General features: G+C 34.9%; 1 protein-coding gene across 5 annotated transcripts in view; it reads left to right on the top strand.

The window, feature by feature from the left end:
• CDK8 (cyclin dependent kinase 8) overlaps positions 1 to 21,882 on the top strand; it is a 111,555-nt gene that overhangs the window by 16,969 nt on the left and 72,704 nt on the right. Inside the window, exon 1 of one of the 5 annotated variants that reach the window (XM_072719847.1) lies at positions 11,129 to 11,147. The exons of the other annotated variants lie outside the window; for them this stretch is intronic. The gene's annotated coding sequence lies outside the window, so the exon portion shown is untranslated. Of the gene's footprint in view, positions 1 to 11,128; positions 11,148 to 21,882 lie in introns of those variants that run through there. 5 annotated transcript variants of the gene reach the window in all.

Here is a 21,882-nt window from a genome sequence, read left to right on the forward strand (position 1 = left end):
AATTTTGTGCTTTTCTTCCAAGATTTTTTTCATTTTTTTATTTGCAGTAAAATACACATAATAGAAAATTTACTATTTTAACCATTTTTAAGTATACAATTCACGGATATTAAGTACATTCTTATGTTCAGCCATCTCTCATCATCCATCTCCAGAACTGTTTTCATCTTACAAAATAGAAATTCTGTATCTGGTCAAAAATAACTCCCCCTTCACATCTCATCCCAGCCTGGAAACCTTCATTCTACTTTTTGCATCTATGATTTTACTGCTTTAAGTACCTCATATAAGTAGAATCATACAATATTTATCTTTTTGTAACTGGTTAATTTCACTTAGAGTAGCCTCAAAATTCATCCATACTTTAGCATATATCAGAACTTTCTTTCTAAGGCTAAGTCATATCTCATTGAACTTATAGACCACATCTTACTTACCCATTCATCCATTGAAAAACACTTGGGGTAGCTTCCACATTTTAGCTACTGTGAACATAGCTATACGGATAGTCCCTCAAGACCCTCCTTTCAGTTCTCTTGAATGTAAAACCAGAAGTGGAATTGCTGGATCATGTGGTAATTCTGTTTTTAATTTTTTGAAGCATTGCCATACTGTTTTCCACAGTGACTCTACCATTTTACATCTCCACCAATAGAGCATAGGGGCTTGTTTCTCCACATCCTTGTCAATACATATTATTTTCTGGTTTTTGTTTGCTTTTATAGTAGCCATCTTAATGGGTATCAGGTGATACCTTTGATTTTCATTTCCCTGATGATTAGTGGTGTTGAACATCTTTTCATGTTTTTATTAGCCATCGTGTAAGTTCTTTGGAGAAATGTCTGTTTAGATCCTTTCCTCATTTTTGAATTGGTGCTTTATTTTTTGTTGTTGAGTTTTAGGAGTTCTCTCTATATTCTGGGTATTGATTACTTATAAATGAATTGTAAATATTTTCTGCCATTTTACAGGTTGCCTTTTTACTCTATGGATATTATCTTTTGATACACAGATTTAAAATTTTTTTATGAAGTCCAATGGCTATTTTGGATTTTCCTTTTTTAAAAAAAAAATTATTTATTTATTTATTTATTTATTTATTTATTTATTTATTAATGAGAGACACACAGAGAGAGGCCCAGACATAGGCAGAGGATGAAACAGGCTCCCTCTGGGGAGCCCAATGCAGGACTTGATCCCAGGACCCCAGAATCATGACCTGGGCCAAAGGCAGATGCTCAACTTCTGAGCCACCCAGGTGCCCCTATTTTGGTTTATCTATTTTCTATTTGTTTTGTTTTGTTTTCTGTGCCTTTGGTGTTATATCCAAGAAATTACTGCTAAATCCGATGTTGTGAAGCCTTCATCCCATGGTTTCTTCTAAGAGTTTTATAGTTTTAGGTATTACATTGAGGTCATGGATCTATTTTGGGTTAATTTTTGTATATGGTGTTAGGTGGTGGTCCAGCTTCATTTGCATGGATATCCACATTTGCATGTGGATGTCCATATTTCAACCACTTGTTGAAAAGATCTTTTCCTCCATCAAGTGTTCTTAGCACCCTTATCAAAAATCATTTGACCATACATGTAAGAGTTTATTTCTGGACTCTTTATTCTGTTCTTTTGGTGTATGTTTGTCTTTATGTCATTACTAGACCTTTTTGAGAATTGTAACATTGTAGTAAGTTTTGAAATCAGGAGTGTAAGTTCTCTCTAGCCTTCTTCTTTTTCAAGATTGTTTAGACTATTCCGTGGCTCATAAAGTTTAAATTCTGATTATATTTGGTATTTTTAACTTTTCTAATAGGTTAGGATACCTTAGAGATGTATGTTTGTGAATGGGTCTAGGTTATTACTAAGCTTTCTAGGTAACTGGTTCACTGGTTCACTTTTTATTTGCCAAACTTTTTTTTTTTTTAATCATTGTGGATGAAAATCCTTTTAAAATGTATTATTTAATTTATATGTATTTTGTATGTATTGGCTTCTGTACCAAATAGTTGAGTTTTCATAATTCATCTGCCTGTGTTGTTTTCTTTTATTCCTCTCTTGTCAGCTCTCACCTAAAAAAAGAACTTAATGCTTTTTAGATTATGGGAGTAATGGAGTATCAGTTGTAGAAAATGTGGATAAATTTTAAGAAGATAATAAAATTCACCCTAATTTAGCCAGACTTTTTTCTTCTAAACATGTTTTAAAGTCAAATTATATTGTACCTATTATTTTAAAACCTGCTTCATTCCCTCACCAATAGATTGTGCATATTCCATGTTATTAACCATCTTTCTGTTAGGGTTTTTTTTTTTTTAACATTTAATTTTTACATTCCAGTTTTTCTTTGCAATTTTGAAATTTTGTTGCTCCATCTTTGTAGATATCCATGATTTTATCTGTAAGAAAATTTCTAGAAGTGGCTTTGCTGGGTCAGTTTTTAAGGTTTTTGATACATAAGGCCTGATTTTCTCCAAGAAAGTTTGAACTTATTGGTAATCTCATTCATAATAAACAGGAGTTAATATTTACCACTTTCTTGATTAGTATCTTTATTGTTTAATTTTAAAAATAACTTTCTTTAAATCTTTGCAAATTTAATAGGAAACCTATGGAATCATCGTTTTATTTATGTTTGTTTCATTAATATTTAAATTTATACCTTGTTAGTCATTATTTAGTGTCTTGTGAATTGTTGATATTTTGCCTGTTTTACTCTAATATTCTTCTTTAAAAATTTTTTTTGTAAAATGTTTTATTGGGATATCAACTCTTCATATTGCAAATATTTCTAATTTTTGTCTGTTTTTACATTTGTGAAATTTTAATTTGTAATAAAATTTATTATTGTCTTATTGCTTCTGACTTTTCTCCATTATATACATTTTTAAATGTTTTCTAACATTTTTGTGGGTCTTAAAATTTTTGCAGTTGAATTTTTATATAATCTTCAATTTGTTATAGCACGTTATATAGGGTTCTAATGGGTGAATTTTCTAGTCCTTTTAATACTGTTAAATAATTCTTTCACAATTGATTTGAAATGCCACCTTATCATTACCCTCAATTCCCAAGTATACTTCTGTTTTTTTCTGAACCTTCTCTGCTAGTTCATTGATCTCTCTATTCTTGTGTTACTCCCCTCTTGTTTTGAGTCATAGATTATAATAGCTGGTGAGGTACCTTTTCATTACTCTTTTTAAAAATTATGGTTGTTTTTGCCATTTATTCCAAGTAAACTTGAAAATCAGTAATTCAGAGGCTCCTGAATGGCTCAATTGGTTAAGCATCCAAATTCTTGGTTTTGGCTCAGGTTACCATCTCAGTGTCCTGAGATCAAGGCCTATGAGACCCACATCTGGCTCTGTGCTCAGTGTCTGCTTCTGCTTGAGATTCACTCTTTCTCTCTCTCCTTCTGCCCCTCCCCCTCATGTTTCCACATATGCTCTCTCTAAAATAAATAAATAACTATTTAAAAAAATAAAATCAACAATTCAAGTTCTGAAAAATATTTTTTGACTTGTGTTTAAATTGTGTTGTGTTGATTAATTCCCATATTCAGCATTATGGATATTTTTTTTTATTTGTTCAAATTGTATCTAATGAATGTTGATAAAGCCTTGTAGTCTTATTTATATAGATCCTACTTGTTTATTACTAGATATTTTATTTTTGTAATTTTATGTGTAGCTTTGTGTGTCACATGCCTCATGCAGTATTTGTGACATACGAACAATTTTTCATTAACTATTTGTTATGGAATTTAAAAAACATTCAGAGTAAAGGTAGTTCCTTGAATCCCCATTAATCTACCATGTTGCTAAAAAAGCCATAAACTTTCTGTTCCTGTGTAGTTAAAATTTTTTATTCCATTTGTGACTCTTTCATGTTACATTTTTTGCTTTTATTACTAATTTCTTTATAGTACTTCAACTTTAGAAAATCTGATGTTACTGCATTGGCTATAACTTTTTAATAATGCCAGTGTTGGGGGTGGGGTATTTTTGCCTTACTTTTTATTTTAAATGGTAATATTACGAAGTTTTTTGTTAGGTGAGACCTTTTATTAATTTTTATTTTCATAGCATTATTAGATATCAGATTGATATATGCAATATACTATCTTTATGAGCTTGAACAATTTAATCTGTCAGAGCACTTCAGATTTCTCATCTGTAAAATGAATTCATCCCACAGAGATCTTTTGTATAATATGGTAAGATAAAGCATGGAAATGAAGTTTTCAAGCTCTTGTAAGGCCATCTAGGTTTCATGTATTTTAATATATTTATTAAATTAATCTCACTTGTTCAGTCATTCGTGATTCTCTATTTCTCCAGCACTCAATTATGCTAATTCATGTTTGTGAAGAATTTGAGGTGTTTATTAGGAGATGATTTTCCTAGATACGTCTGTAGATAATAACCTGTAGTGCTTCTGCAATAATGTCACGGTTGTGTTCCTGAGAAATATTTTATTATGAAAAATCTCATAAAAACAGCTGTTTCATTAGGGAAAGGGGGCTGCTGGGATTCTGTTGTCTTGCTGTAATATGCATATTTTTATAGCTGTAATGTAAAAGTATTATGTCTATTGACTAAACTTAATAGAAACAAACCATATGTTTACTCCTTTATCATTTAGTCCATTCACTTAGAAGGTTCTTAGATACCCCTATCTCCTTTGCCCTTGACCATGCATTCTTTTGTTTACTACTGGCATAAAACAAAACAATTCTTGGGTAAACAGAACAATTCTATTACAGAAGAACAGCCATACACTCAAACAGTGCATCTATGCATGCCTATTGTTTGCACACAACTATTATTTTTCCTACTTACTCGATGCTGATTCCGTTTTGCATTGTAATAACCATGGCTTTGTGTACTGATTTTTTCCCCCTAATTAATTGGTGATGTTATAATCATGTTGTTACAAAAAAAACTCATGCAGTAAGAGAATTGCCTATATTTGCTAGTACAGAATAAATAATAAGTACTGTCAGTACTCATTGACTATAATTGGCCAGGTGACCCATTTCATATATTGAGATACACTGTTGTTGCTCTGGCTCAGTGCAGGTGTTCAAGCTTGGCTCAGTAAACTGTGCCTATTGAATGGGATCTGGGTGTATAAATGTTTGTTCTTGTTATAAGCATTTGAATGGGTTCCAGAAAATTGTAGAGGTAGTGTATCTCTAGAAAACACATGTGCAAAGGTAGGAGTTGGGCAGATGAAGCAGGTACTCACTGTTATCACTTGGACCCTGTATTAAAAACAAAGTAGAGAATGTAATTCTACTATTGAACAAAATCATAGTACCTTTTTACTTTTTACAAGTGTTGTCACTTTGTAGGAAGATAAGAACTAGAATAGGTTTGGAGAAAGGCAAGTAAAATGATTGAGAGAAGGATGTTCTATAAACTGAGAGGGTTTGGGTCTTTCAGCTTAGAATTTAACGGAATGTATTTAAAGTATAGAAAACTGTGACTATACAGGTAAGTTGAATATGACCTTGTTTCTGAGTCTCAGGCTTACGAGCTCTTGTTTCTTCCTTTTCCAATCTTGAAATAGGACAATTAGATAGAAGCTCTATAATACTTTATTTTGCTGCCAAAAACATAATGAATTTCTAGAAAAATTTAGGTATATTCATGAGTGATAGATCTACAACTAGTTACTAAATGGAACTTAAGGTTTTATCCTCAGTCTTCTGATGATCCAGAGGTATAAGCATACCTTCCCATATGGGTGCTACTTTAAATATATGGAAGACTAACAAAACTTCTTTGTGACCCAATATATAGAACTATGACTGATAACTGAAACTGAAGAAGACAGACACACTTTGGCACCATAACATAAGGAGCAGTTTAGTAACAGACAAAGTTGTCCAAACATAGGAGGCAGAGAATTCTTTCTTTATACACATGGTTTCAGCATACCTTAAATGACAACTTGATGGAATTGTGATAAAGGAAACTCAAGTATTGGGTGGATGTTTGGACGAGATAATTTGTCCAATTTGTATGGTCCTATCAGCTCTAAGATTTTATTATAAAATACAAGGAATGATGATCAGTTAGAGAACATTGGACTGAATGGGCTAGATCTAGAAAATATATAGTAAATTATGCTGAAACCTGGAGATGACTTGTTTGCCCTTCAAAGTTGATAAGCATCACATTTTTTAAAGATTTATTTATTTATTAGGGTGATTGCATGCGTGTGCTGGTGCATGAGTGCATGGTGTGGGGAGCAGAGAGAAGAGGGGGAGAGAATCTTAAGCAGACTCCACACTGAGTGTGGAGCCCAACACAGGGTTCAGTCTCAGGACCCTGAGATCACAACCTGAGCAGAAACCAAGAGTCAGATGCTTAAGTGACTGTGCCACCCAGATGGCACCCACATGTTTACATTTTTTAAGCAATTCTTTAAATTTTTTTAAATTAATGAAGTGATAGAAGTATAAACAATATATACATAATACATAGAAGAATATGAACTGGAAAGTAATAGTGCTCCATTCTTCCAACCACTCTGTTTCCTTCTCCAGCTAGTGGTGAGGGAAAGGGAGGGTTGAGAATTATTCTGAGGTTTCTGGCTTTGAATAATTGAGTTGCTGGTGGTGCCATTAATGGAGAAATGGAGTAACTCTTGGAAAAACAGGAAGCTGTGTGGGACAGTCTTACTGAATTGTCTAACATTGTTTGTCTTATTTAATTATTTAGGCCTCAAATTTTATTTGCCTTCTGACATTTTGTCTTCAAAGATGTCAAATTATTTCAAAAGGGATAGGAGCAGACTTGAAGAGGTTTTTACTGGACAAATTTGGTGCAATTTGAGCATCAAAAAATAATAGATTATAATATGTCAAAAAAGAATCCATGAATCCCTACAGACAGTAAAAAAGGGAGGAAGAGTTTTTTACAGAAGAATGCCAATTCATAAATGTAGAAGGAGTGATGGAATTAGAAAAAAAGCATTTTGAGACTTCCAGTATAATAATTGATTCAGGCAAGAATCATTTATGGATACTAAAGTCATTTGATGAAAGTTTGTTGGAATAGAGAATATTCCTTTCACCTTCAAGTATTATCTCATGAATAATTTACTAATTGCAAAGAAGAAAATATATCTTTATGTATGGAGAGATCTGGTAGTCCCCAGTTTAACAAAATGATCAATCTTAGCATCAGAAATAGTGGGAGAGCCCATCCCTATCTGTTGTGATACAATTAGAAAATTTAAAAAATCATCTCTGAATTATTCTTGCCTACAATGTTTAACTCAAATCTATAGTTGTTTATTACACTTCCCTTCAATTTTTCATTAGGTTTAAGCATTTTTATTTTTTTTTATTTTTATTTTTTAAAAGATTTATTTATTTATTTATGATAGAGAAAGAGAGGCAGAGACACAGGAGGAGGGAGAAGCAGGCTCCATGCCGGGAGCCTGACGTGGGACTCGATCCCGGGACTCCAGGATTGCGCCCTGGGCCAAAGGCAGGCACTAAACCGCTGAGCCACCCAGGGATCCCCGGTTTAAGCATTTTTAAATGAATGTTTTGAAAGAATGATTTTTAACGACCATTATAAATCCTGTATGACAATTTGTTAATTAATTAAATGTAAATCTGCCAGTGAGATTATTTAGGGGTGATTTTTTTTATAAATGGTGATTTAGGACTTAAACTCAAATATTCATTTAAATCTGTATCAAAAATACAGACGTAGTAATCTTGAATGACTCTGTAACTTTGTGAACATTTCACCTATTGCTCCTTGGAGCTTTCATTGGAGACTCTTCATTAAGAGCATTTTAGAAGACTGAATGGATGAGGAAGGATATGGAATAGTGAGATGGAGACACTGGCAACTCTACAAGTCCTGTGGTTCTATAATAGTAAGTAACTCAGCGTGACTCCCATGGGAACTTGGTGTTAGCTATTTATGAATTAAGCCATTAAAGCCACTGGTGGTCTATAGTGCTGTACCTCAGTGTGATCTTAGTTTTCTTTCACTGATAACTAGTGAATGTGAGTATCCTTTCATATGATTGACGGCCATTTGAATATCTTCTTTTCTGAGATAGTGTTCAAATCTTTTGCCCCTTTTTCTACTGGATTGTGTCTCTCACTGATTTGTAGGAATTCCTGTGCTTTGTTGAAAATACACACATTACAGAAAGTTTGTCATTCTGTGACTTGCAGTTTTGCCTACATAACAATGTCTTTTGATTAAAAGAAGTTAATAATTTTAACACAGTTTAATTAATTTTTTTGGTGAGCAACCTTTTTTTGCGTCCTATTTAAGAAACTTTGTGTTCTACCACAAAGTTGCTTTTTTAGCATTTAGATCATTCCGGATTGATTTTTAAATGTTTTGTTAGCTAAAATCAAGATTTATTTTACATAGTCATAATTACTGTGACCTTATAATAAGTGTAATAAGTCAGATAATATAAGTCTTTCAATTTGTTTTTTAAGATGATCTTGGCTGTTCTAATTCCTTTTTATTTATTTACACATTTTAGAATTTGCTTATCAGTTTCTGCCAAGCATGCACACACATCTTCCAGTCCATGATCATGGTATACCCTCCATTTATGTAGGTCTTTAACTTCTCTGCTTTTCATACTTTTCAGTGAAGTTCTTAAACATCTTTTTAAGAATTTTTTAATTTTAATTCAATCAAAAAATTCTAAATTATGGAAACATAATTGATGTACACAATGTTCTGTTAGTTTTAAGTGTACAACATATTGATTTGACAGTTCTTTTCCTTACTCCATGCTCACCATGATAAGTGTAGTCACTGTCACCATATTATTACAATATCATTGATTATTCCTTATGCTATACTTATCAGCCCTGTGACTTATATATTTTATAACTGGAAGTTTGTGCCCCTTGATCCCCTGTATCTATTTGGCCCATCCCTCTCCCTGCCTCCCCTCCGGCAACTACCAATTTGTTCTCTGTGCTTATGGGTCTGTTTCTGCTTTGTTTATTTGTTCACACATGTCTTGTTTTTTAGACTCCACATATAAGTAAAGTCATGTGGTATTTGCCTTTCTCTCTCTGACATATTCTAGGTTCACCCATGTTGTTGCAAATCTCATAAAGCACCAAAACATTAAAATATCTGCTGTGGAAGCAGATCTTTTCTTGTAAAAAAGATCAGGAAGGAATAGGCCATTTTTTATGGACCCCCTAGATTTTAATTTCTGTAAATCTTTTCTCCTGGGCTTTCCCAAAAGATGACTAAAGTGTGTGGGAGTTGTCTAAGAGTACTGTAACATTTTGATATCTCTTCCCAAGATGGTTCCCATTTCATTACCTGGTTCCCATACCAGGTAATGAAATTTTCAGTGTCAATATCATCAGGTAGCTCTAAAGTGGAGGAACTTGGGGTTGAACTTAAGTAGTGGGGTCTGTGAAAATGAGAGAGCCTTCACATACACACCCTCTATTCTCTTGTCTTTTTCCAAGGTTTATTTCTGTGAAAGTAAAGTTACAGAAGCTAGCCCCTGTGAAAGATCCCTGAATAATGTTTTGGTGAAGATAGGAACCTCCTATCCTATCCCATGAAAAGATATGATAGATGGTCTTTTGTGGAACATACCATTTAAAAAGTTACTTAAAAATCGAGTCCAGGAATGCCTGGGTGGCTTAGCAGTTGAGCATCTGCTTTCGGCTCAGGGCATGATCCCAAGATCCCGGAGTCCCACATCGGGCTTCTTGCAGGGAGCCTGCTTCTCCCTCTGCCAGTGTCTCTGCCTCTCTCTCTCTCTCTCTGTCTCTGTCTCTCATGAATAGATAAAGAAATCTTAAAAAAAAAATTGAGTCCAGTTACCCTTACCCAGAACACAAGTCTTTATTAATTCATAATTGGAGAGTGGTTGAGCCCCGGAACGAATTGATTTCATTGTCATTAAAGCCAGTGGCAGTATCTTGGGCCTTGGAAGTTTGAGAGTCTCTAAGATCTTTGCTAATAGGTAGCAAGTATAGTTTCAGAATTCCCTTTGTTCTTTCTACCTTCTTGAAGATTGGGCAGTAAAGTTTCTGAGCAAGTGGAAGGGCTTTGAAAACTCTAATAATAGCTTCAGCAAGATGGGTACCTCTCATCAGAGAGAGGTTGGAAACACATTGAATAAAGTTTTTTATTTTATTTTATTTTATTTTATTTTATTTTATTTTATTTTATTTTATTTTATTTTATTTTATTTTATTTAAGGTAGAATGAGTGAAAGAGAGCGCTCACACACGAGCAGGGGAGAGAGGGAGAAGTCAGTTCTCTGGGAGCCTGATGCTGGGATCATGAGCCGAAGGCAAATGCTTAACTGAGTGAGTCACCCAGGTGCCCCTGAATAAAGTTTTTGCTACTATTTGAGATGTAGATTTCCAACAAGAAATCTATGTCTATCCCAAGAATAAGCAAATGATGACCAGGACATATTCACAACCCTTGTGTGAAAACCATTTGGAGGTATTCAAAGAGACCTTGAGGTTTGACCCTTGTCCATGTTTCACTTTTATTATTTTTAACCAAGGATTATGTTGGTGAGAGGTGAGACATAAAACAACATGCTCAGCAATTTTAGTAAAGTTTTCCCATTGAGTGAGTTCACTAACCAAGTTTGTCTTTACCAGAGTGTATAATTTTATGTAAAATATTTCTGTTTCTTTTGAGAACCTTTGATGCCATAAAGAAACTTTCTTGAGAGCACCAGAAGCTACCATGGGTAATCACCCAGATTTCTCCCCCAAACCCTTCCTTTTCGAACTCCGAAGGTAATTGCTGGCATTGTAATGTAGCCTCTTTGAGCCTATTAAAAGACTTGAATTTTTCCTATCAGGAGGGCTAAGATCTTAGTAAGGGATACCTATTGCCATAAAGATCAGCCAGGGCATGTTCTTTGATCTTTATGTTATCTCTCTCTCTCTCTCTCTCTTTTTTAATGGGCTTCTATCTTTATAATCATTGTCTCTTTTAGGAAGTATTAATGCTGAAGTCAAGAACCCTCATTGTTTCCAAAGCATTTCAAAATTATGGACTATCCCAAAAGTGATCCACTCTGTGAACCTATGTGTATTAACCCTTTTAACTCCAGCTAACCAGTTCACTAACGGGCAAACTGGTGATTTCATGGTGAGTTTTGTCATCTGGGAGTGTCTTGTCAAAGGAGTCATATTTTAGGGAAGAATTGAGATCTGTTTCAGCATACTGTTTTTAATAATCATTTAACAGTATAAAAAGTATTCTTAGCTCATAGGCCATCCTGTGGGTGGTATTTGGCCCATGGGCCATATTTTGCTGACCCCTTAAGTATTACAATGAATAGAAATATGTGAGGGATAAAGTAATTGGATTTTATGTGAGCTAAGCCTCCTTGCTGAGACATGTTCTATCTTTGCAGTGAGCAACAAAGATTGTACAGTATGAAGGACCTTGGGGTTGGAAGAATATCCTTAAATGAAGTGAGCGGAAGTCTTTAACTACTGTGCCTATTTTTAGATAAACTGGGTAGTCTTTTGCCACTGGGTCAAGAGAAATTTCAGTAACCTCTTGATTTCTGATGATTCTCATGAAGTTAAGTCAGAACACCAGTGGCTTGTTCAGATCTCTCATGGATGAATAGGTAGAAAAATTCATTATAATTAACTTAGTAGGAAGTGACTGAGGTGCTCATTTTATATTGCAAAAGATCTGTTCATGTTTAGGTTTACGTGGAAGAGATTTGGTTATTGAGGTCTTGGCTAAATTATTTAATAATCACACCATTTTGGAAAAGTTGGGACCCATTGCCTGCTTTGGTCAGTGAGATCTAGGAATCCTTGTAACTGTCTCTTAGTTATTTGTGTTGGAAAGATTCAAACAATTTGTAATCTGTCAAGAGTAAGGGATATCTCCTTAGGATAAATCATGTGCTAGTTAGTATACTTGAATAAAGTTATAACTTCTCTTTGGAAATCTTACGTCTTTTCTGAGCTAAAACCAAAAGATACAACAGCCTTTGGCCTTACCATATCTTTCAAACACAACAAAAGATCATTCACATGTTAGACTACAGTAGAAACCCAGGGAAATTTAAGATCCTTGAGGTACAGATTGAGGACTTGTTAAAAAATTGGGGGTACCCTAGGAAACCTCTAGGACCTAACTGTCCAAGATATATTATTGATTTTCCCGAGACAAACAAGTATGGACTATTTTGATCTAAAGAAACACCATGCACTGAGTGGGGCACTTGACAGGATAAGCACTGGGTGTTATGCTATATGTTGGCAAATTGAACTCCAATAAAAAGAAAAGGAAAGAAAAGAAAGACCATAGAAAGACACAGATACATAGGTGTGAAATATGTACCCTCAGGCAGTAGTGAAGATAAAATATTATTTTGATATGGCTCTGTATGAAATTGAGATGAGGGCCACCTGGGTGGCTCAGTTGATTAAATGTCTGCCTTTGGCTCAGGTCATGATCCCAGAGTCCTGGGATTGAGCCTTGCATTGAGCTCCCTGCTCAGCAGAGAGCCTTCTTCTCCCTCTCTGTTTGCCACTCCCCCTGCTTGTGCTATTTATTTGACACAGACAAATCAAGTAAATAAATAAAAATAAAAAGCAAAATCTTGAAAAGATGAGAGGGAAGATGTATATTCTATTTATGGGCCTTAAATCCTGAATAGATCTACATTTTTTTCTATTACTCTTTTTTTTTTTTTTTCTAAATAATGAGGACAGGAATATAATGTAAGTACGATGAGTCCTTTCTATGTAAAGTTTTCAGATATGTTTTTTAGTCCTTTCTGTAGCTGCTGCTTTTTGAGAGCATGTCCAAATGTGAGTAGGTATTTGGATGGGTCAGTGGAGCCTTGATGGCTTCAGCCCCAATAAATCTGCCAATGTCAGTAAACTTTTTGTTTTTCCACAAAAAGGCATACTTCCTGGAGATGTTGAGCTTGGGTTTGATTTAAATAAAGGGACACTAGTAAATCAATGTCCCAATTAGCTGTGACCTGATTATTGAATAGGAAGACCTCTAGATTTCAAGGAAAGGGCCATTAGGAGAACACTTAATATGGTAAGTGTTTTGTGCAGTAGGTCTTCCCCTATTAAATTACCTGGAGTGATATCACAAAAGGAGGAAAAAATGTTCCTTTGTTAAAAGCCTGCTAGTAGACTGAGGGTAGTACTTGAGAATGTCTGAGGTTTATTATAGATACCATCACTGAAGTAGTTCGTCAACTCCAAGGGAGAGGTTCTGTAATAGTGGTAGGGTTTAAGGTTGGTATAGGATCAGTATTAACACAGATCTTATAGGGTTTCTCTTCAATATTATAGAAATTTGTCCTTCTGAGTTTAAGGATAAAGTAGGATATTCTCCATCATATCACCTTCCTTGATCACCTATTTTATTTTTTTTAAGATTTATTTATTTATTTATTCATGATAGACATAGAGAGAGAGGCAGAAGACACAGGCAGAGGGAGAAGCAGGCCCCATGCAGGGAGCCCGACGCGAGACTCGATCCTGGTACTCTAGGACCGTGCCCTGGGCCAAAGGCAGGCGCCAAACCGCTGAGCCACCCAGGGATCCCCCACCTATTTTATTTTTTTCCTTCACTTTGTTAGCAATGGCAGAACTATTGTTTTTCCATTGTCTTTCCTGTTTATAATATCTACAAGTGTCTGTATCAAAAGATTCACTTTATTAATTCAGAAGTTCCACATCCTGGCTACTCCTTTTTAATGGTTATCCTAGAGATTAAAACATGCATTTTTTACTCTATCAGTGTGTAATTCTGGTGCATTTACCCTTTCCCAAACATTGAAAGAATATTAAAATGTTTCAAATCCACTTACTCCTCTTATCCCTGACTTATGACTGTATTGTTGTATCTTTTAATGCTTTATGTTTAATACTCTACAAGATATTATCATTGTTGTATATAGTCAATATTCATTTAGAATTACTACCACTGTTACCCCGTTTCTTATTCCTTTCTGCATTATTGTACTTCCTTTTTGGGTCATTTTTGTTCTACCTAAAGAATACCTTTTTTACTTATGGCTCTGTGATTCATAATGTTTCTTGAATCTGTAATTTGCTGTTAGTTTTAGAAAATTCTTAGCCATTGTCTCTTTAAATATTATTTGTGCCCGCCTCCTCTCTTGTTTCTCTCTCCTTCCTCATGGGATCCAGTTACATGTATGTTAGACCCTCTCATCTGTATTATCTATGTTTCTTATCCTGTCCTTCATGATTTTCATCATTTTATCATTCCAGTCTTTATTTTGAATATTTTCCTATGATATCTCTTCCAGTTTATTAATAATCCCTCCTGTTGTACTTCTGTGTTTTTAAACCCATCCATTGTGTTATTAAATACAGTTTTGTTTTTTAATAATTTATTTTCTCCTCAAAAATCTGTTGTGTCCTATTCCTGGGCTTTTGAGACTTTCAGAATTCTGAGTCTTTTTCTGAGTCTTTTTAAATTTTTTTTTTTTAAGATTTTATTCATTTGAGAGAGAGTGCACATGCAGGACTGGCAGGAGGGGCAGAGGGAAAGGGAGAAGCAGACTCCCCACTGAGTGGGGAGAGAAGTGCGAGGCTTGATCTCAGGACCCTGAGATCCTGACCTGAGCTGAAGTCAGAAACAACCAACTGAGCTACCCAGGTGCCCTTTAGTTTCTTGTTACCTTAAGCATTCTGTGCGTAGTTAAAAATGGCAGAGACTATCTGGAGCCCTTACAAGTCTATTTCTATTGCTTGTGGTTTTTGCTAATTGTCTTGTCTCCTCAGTTTCCTGGTTTTTGTTTTTGTTTTTGTTTTGTTTTTTTAGGTTTAGACCTTGTATTTGAAATTTTTCTTTAGAAATAACTTATACCTAGGAGATGGTATCTTCTAACAACACTTCCAGGAGTGCCTAAAGGAGCTAGCAGTCTATGACTATATTGATCTGTTTTCAAGCTTTGATATTTGAAGCAGTCCCCATGAGAGTCAGTATACTTCTTGTTCATATCATTCTTAGATTACTGTTCTTTATGGTATTGCCCAAAGTGCATGGGCATTTCCTTGCAACCTTTCCTTCTTTCTTCTTGGCTTCAGTGGTCCTTAGACTAACTATAAGCTTTATCTCCTTAGCCCTGTAAGGTTATCCAAAACCTCATTCGGCTCCCCAGTAGCCTCACTGTAGGACTGAACATATCTCTTCGACTATCATTAAATCCTGAGTTACCTTATTAACTGTTTATTTTTTATACCATATGTTATATTATAGTTTTTTTTTAGTCACATGCCAGTTATATTCTCCATTTTTTGTTTGTTTGAATAATTGGAATCCTTTTTTCTTTTCAAATGAAATGTTTTATAGAAAAGTAAAAGGCAATAAAAAGAGGATCTGTTTAGGTTGAGGCAGGGCTAATGCCTTGATTCTTCCATATTTTTCTCCCTTTACCCCTTACTACTCCTGAGTCATCTCATTAAAATTTTAAGTCTGTATGCAAGTTTGAAAAACTTATCTTGCAAGAGAATTTCACATCAATTTTAAATATATTTGAGTCATAGAAAGACATATAATAAAAAAAAAACATAATGAATACTTTTATCTTCTAATTAAGGAATAAAACATTACAAAATTAAAGCTTCTTGTGTATCTTTTGTGGGAGAATAACGGTCCCCCCCAAAGATATCCATATCTTAACCCCTGGAACCTTTGGATATGTTAAATTATGTGGCAAAGGGATATTAAAGTTGCAGATGGAATTAACGTTTCTAATCAGCTGTCCTTAAAATAGGAAGATTATTTTGGCTAATTTGAGTGGGCCCAGGGTAATCACAGTAGTACTAAAAGTGGAAGAGGGAGGTCCCAGTTGTTAGAGAAAGAGATGTGACAACAGAAGCATGGTTAGAGTAATGTGACATGAGAAGGATTTCACCTGTTACTTCTTGTTTTGAAGATGGAGGAAGAGGTCCGTGAGCAAAGACACGTGGTTGCCTCTATAAACTGGAAAAGGCAGGGAAACTCATTCTCCCTTAGGGCCTCTAGAAAAATATTGTCCTGTTGGCACTTTGATTTTAGCTACCAAGACCCATGTTGGCTTTCAATCTACAGATGTGTACCATAAAAAATTTGTGTTGTTTTAAGCCATGTTTATGGTAATTTGTTACAGCAGAAGTAAGAAACTAATATACGCTCTCTGATCAGATTTACATCTCTCACCCTAGAAGTAACCAACACATTGGTGTTACAATTCCTGTGAATGCCTTTATATGGCTATTACCACATGTATGTTGTTGTTGTTTTTTTTTTTTTTTTAAGATTTTATTTATTTATTCATGAGAGAGACAGAGAGAGAGAGAGAGGTAGAGACACAGGCAGAGGGAGAAGTGGGCTCCATGCAGGGAGCCTGACCCAGGACTGGATCCTGGGTCTCCAGGATCAGGCCCTGGGCTGAAGGCGGCGCTAAACCGCTGAGCCACCTGGGCTGCCCCACATGTATGTTTTTTAAGTGCAGTATGTATGTTAAGTAATGTGCATATGTTTAAACTTGATATAAATGGTATTGAATGGTACTTTTCATTCTTTGCCTTTTGGTAAACATTGTTTTTGAGATACAATATGTTGAAACAAATATTTATAACTTATTTATTTTATTGCTGTAAAATGCCATTGTAACTTGTGAAAATTATATATTCTCAATATACATTTGGATTGTTTGATAAACATTTTTTTAAGGGAACTAACATTTTAAAATTAGAAGATTTCACATTAAAATCTATTGCTGGAGGGTACCTGGTGCCACAGTCAGGCCATGGCTTTTTTTTTTTTCTTTTTTAAGATTTTATTTATTTATTCATGAGACACAGAGAGAGAGGCAGAGACATAGGCAGAGGAAGAAGCAGGCTTCATGCAGGAAGCCCAATGTGAGACTTGATCCCAGACTCCAGGATCATGTCCTGAGCCAAAGGGAGATGCTCAACCGCTGAGCCTCCAAGGCGTCCCAAGGCCTTGGATTTTGATTTCAGCTTAGGTCATGATCTCAGGGCCCTGGGATCAAGCCCCACATCGAGCTACACAGTCTTTGCAGAGTCTGCTTGAGAATTTCTCTCCCTCTGCCCCTGTCCCATTTTGCTTGCTCTCTTTCTGTCTAACATAAATAAATCTTTTTTAAAAAATCTATTTTTGGCTCACCTTTAAAAAATTAGAATGTTCATAAACAATGTTTTGAAGTTGTGCTATCCAGTATGATAGCCACTAGCCACATGTGGCTGTTTAAGTTTAAATTTGTTAAATAAAATTTAAAGTTCAGTATCTGTCATACCACCTTTATTTCAAATGCTCAGTTCTCATACAAGGCTGATAGCTACTACCTTGGACAGAGCATAGAATATTTCTGTCTCACAGAATGCTCTATTGGACCCTACGTGGCTAGTGGAGTCATAGATCCCAAAGCTCCCATATCACATGTACATTTTTGGCCCGCTCTCTGATAGAAGGTCCTTGCTCAGGAAGGTTTGAATCACAGTCAGTTGTGTGACTTTGGTCATACCAGACCTTTTGGTATATCAGTTTTCTCATCTGTAAAATGGAGCTAATTAGCTGTCCCTGGCATTACATGTATTAATATATTAGAAATGCTTAGAAGAGTACCTAGTACATTAAATGTAAGTACAGGTTGTCCTTATTATTGTGTAAATTACCTGTCTGATCTCTCTGTATACTTGAGTGTGCTGCCTTGCCTTTAGTAGCAAGTTCAGTAATAATGAAACTTTCTATATACTGAATCCCCTTCCAGTTACCACCCTATGTTTCACCTTTCTCATAGGCATTTTTTTTTCCTTAAACAGCAAGGGGAAGGAGAGAGAGAGAGAGTCTCTTAAGCCAGTCTTCATGCCCAGCACAGAACCCATTGTGGGGCTCGAAGTCACACCCTGAGATCATGACCTGAGCCAAAATCAAGAGTCAGATGCTTAATTGACTGAGCTTATAGGCATATTTATTAAGAGTTATTTGTTCATATTACCATTAATTCCTCACTCTCCACTTATTCTTCAGTGCACTCCAGTCTGGCTTTTGCCCCCGCCATTCCATTTAAGTCCACTTGGCTAACATCCCGGATCTGTATGTTGCTAAACCCAGTGGACACTTATGGAGCCAGTATCACACAGTGGTCACGAATTCAGGTTCTGGATTCTCCCTAGTTTGCTAGATACATGGCCCTGAAAAGTTACGTGCTTTTTCTAGGCCTTAATTTGTTCACCTTTAAAAAGGGGATAAAGCAGCTTTCTTATAGGGTGTTGTGAAAAATGAATGAACCTTTACGGTGCTTAAAATAGTTCTGGGAATATTGTAGTTATTTAATGAATACCTCCTACCATTATCATCATCATTCTTGATTCTAACACATTTTCTTTTTCTTCTGTAAGCTCTTAATTTATTATACTTTTATTTTATATGTATGGCTTCTCTTTTTCATTCATCTGTGGGAATTTCTTATCTTTTCTCCAATGTAAAAGTGAGAGTTCCCCATAACTAGATCCTTCAAAGCCTGTATTTCAGGCCTTTCTTTTTTAACTCTTATATTCTTTTTCCAGGTAATGTCATCAACTTGTAGGCATCAGATGCCTTTGAAATATTGAGGACTGTGTGATTTACATCTCCAGGCCAGACATCTGTTCTGAGCTCAAGACCCATTTATACTCTCATCTACTCACTTTCATTTTGATGTACGACAAGTTTCTCAAACTGAACATACTCAAATTTGATTTGTTTCTCTGTATTCTTCTTTACAGTTGGCAGTTTATCCAACGAAATTACTATGTCAGTAATTTGGAAATTAATTGTGGATATCTTTCTCTTTCAGCCTCTAGTCAGTCACAAAGACCTGTCAGTCCTTATCTTCAAAATATAATTCCAGTCTGTCCACCTCTTACTATCCAGTCAGTTGCATCTTCTCTGCTGTTAATCTAGACCAAGCCACTATTATCCCTTGGCTAGAAAATAGCCATAGAAGTTTTTTTTAATTGTGGTAAAATATACATAACATAAAATTTAAGTATACTCCACTGTACAGCATTTTCACATGTACCATTCAGTAGTATTAAGTAGATTCACTTGTGCTACCATCACCACCATTCATCCACAGAACTCTTTTCATTCTGCAAAACTAAAACTCTGTACCTATTAAATAGCAATTCCACATCCCCCTCCTGCCAGCCTTTGGCAACACCATTTTACTTTCTATCTCTATGAATTGGATTGTTCCAGGTACCTAATAGAAGTGGGATCACAGTAATTGTGAGCTATATGTAGGTTTTCACCTTAATTTTTGGTAGAATACCTGTTAAATATCCTCTTTGTTCTTTATTGTTTCTTTCTATTCTCCTTACCCTTTCTCTGCATTCTTTTTCTCTACCCCTTCTTCTCTTTGCCCTTTCTTTTATTCCACAAATACATTTTTTTTTTTTTAAGATTTTATTCATGAGAGACAGAGCAAGAGAAAGAGGCAGGGACACAGACAGAGGGAGAAGCAGGTTCCATGCAAGGAACCCAACTGGGACTTGATCCCGGGCCTCCAGGATCACGCCCTGGGCCGAAGGCAGGTGCCAAACTGCTGAGCCACCCAGGGATCCCCCCACAAATACATTTTTGAAAATATGGATTAAATTCTCCATTCAAAAAACATAGAATGACTGAATGTAAGAAAAATAGACCCAGATGTATTTTGCCTACAAGAGACTCACTTTAACTTCAAGGATATTCATAGACTGAAAGTGAACTGAGGGAAAAAAATATTCCATGCAAGAGGAAACGAAAAGAGAGCAGAGGTAGCCATACTTAATGTCAGACAAAATAGACTTTAACTCATAAGCTATAACATGAGGTAAAGAAGGCCATTATATAATGATGAGGGAATTATGTCTTTAGAGAGTCATAACAATTGTAAATATATATGACCCCACTGGAGCACCCAAATGTATTAAGCATATGCTAACAGATGTGATGGGAGAAATGGACAACAATATAATATAGTAGGGAACTTCAGTATTTCACTTTGAACAGTGAATACATCATCCAGGCAGAAATCAATTAGGAAACATTGGATTTGAATCAATGTTTTATATATAATGTATGTAACATATATGTGTATTATATAAGTATATGTATATCTATATGACAATGTTATATATATATAGCATTCCACCTAACAACAGAATATACATTCTTCTCAAGCCCATGTAGATCATTCTCCAGGATAGATCATATGTTTTTTTTTTTTTTTTGATAGATCATATGTTAAATCGCAAAACATATCTTAGCAAATTTAAGAAGATTGAAATCATACCCAGTATCATTCCAGATCACAATGGAATGAAATTAGGAATCAACAAGAAGTAGAAACCTGGAAAATCCAAAGTTATATGGAAATTAAACAACATACTCCTGAGCAACTAATGAAACAAAGAAGATCTCAAAAGGGAAATAAAGAAATATGTTGAAACAAACAAAAATGGAAGTAGTATACCAAAACTTTGGGATGCAGCAAAAGCAGTTCTGTGAGGGGAGTTTTATATTGATAAATGCCTTCATTAAGAAACCAGAAAGATCTGGAATAACCTTCCTTTATAACTCAAGGAACTAGAAAAAGAACAAACTACACCCAAAGTTAACAGAAAGGAGAAAATACCAAAGATTGGTGCAGAAGTAATGACATGGAGACCAAAAAGTAATAGAGAATATCAATGAAACTAAGAGGTTTTTTTTTTTTTAAACTAAACAAAAAAAATAGACAAACTTTTAACTAGACTAACTAAAAAGAAAGATTCAAATAACAGAAATAAAACAGGAGACAAGTGATATCAAAGAAATACAGAGGTTCATAAGAGATTACTATGAATGATTATATGCTAACAAATTAGATAGCCTAGAAGAAAAGGATAAATTCCTAGAAACATACAGTTTATCAAGACTTAATTCTGGAAGAAATAGAGAATCTGTTCATAGTAACAAAGGAGATTGAATCAGTAACCAAAACCTCTCAACAAAGAAAAACTTAGTACCAAATAGTTTTCCTATTTAAAGTAAACCTTTAAAAAAGAATTAACGCCAATCCTTCTCAAACTTTTCCCAAAATTTGAGGAGGAGGGAACACTCTTAAACTCATTTTGTGAGGCCAGCTTTACCCTGAAATCAAGCAAGATGAGGACACGACAAGAAGAGAAAACGGGCCAATTATCTTTCCTGAATAGAGATCCAAAAATTCTGGACATAATATTAGCCAGCTGATTTCAGGATCACTATTAAAAGGATCACATGCTATATTCAAGTAAGAATTATCCCTGGGATATAAGGATCTTGTAATATACACAAATCAATAATTGTGATACATCATGTTAATGGAATGAAAGATTAAAATAGATTAAAGAAATAATCATATGATCATCTCAATAGATAGAGAAAAAGCATTTGCCAATTGCAACCTCCTTTCCTGATTAAAAATTGTTGACAAAGCAGATATAGAGGAAATATGCCTCAGAATAATAAAGGCCATATAAAACAAGACCATAGCTAACATCATACTCAGTAGTGAAAAGCAAAACACTTTTCCTTTAAGATCAGGGTGCCTGCTCTTACCATTCCTGTTCAACATACTATCAGAAATCCTAGCCAGAGCAATTAGGCAAGAAAAGATAAAAAGGCATTCAGTTCAGAAAGGAATGAGTAAACTTGCTTCCGTTTGCAAATGACATGATCCTACATATAGAATATTCTAGAGACTCCACTAAGAAACTGTTAGAATTGGTGGATTCAGTCAAGTTGCAGGATACAAATCAACATACAGAAGTCAATTGCAGTTTTAAAAATATTTATTCATTTTATA

Source organism: Vulpes vulpes, chromosome 9 (assembly GCF_048418805.1).
Source record: "Vulpes vulpes isolate BD-2025 chromosome 9, VulVul3, whole genome shotgun sequence".
In the NCBI taxonomy this organism is placed as follows: domain Eukaryota; kingdom Metazoa; phylum Chordata; class Mammalia; order Carnivora; family Canidae; genus Vulpes; species Vulpes vulpes.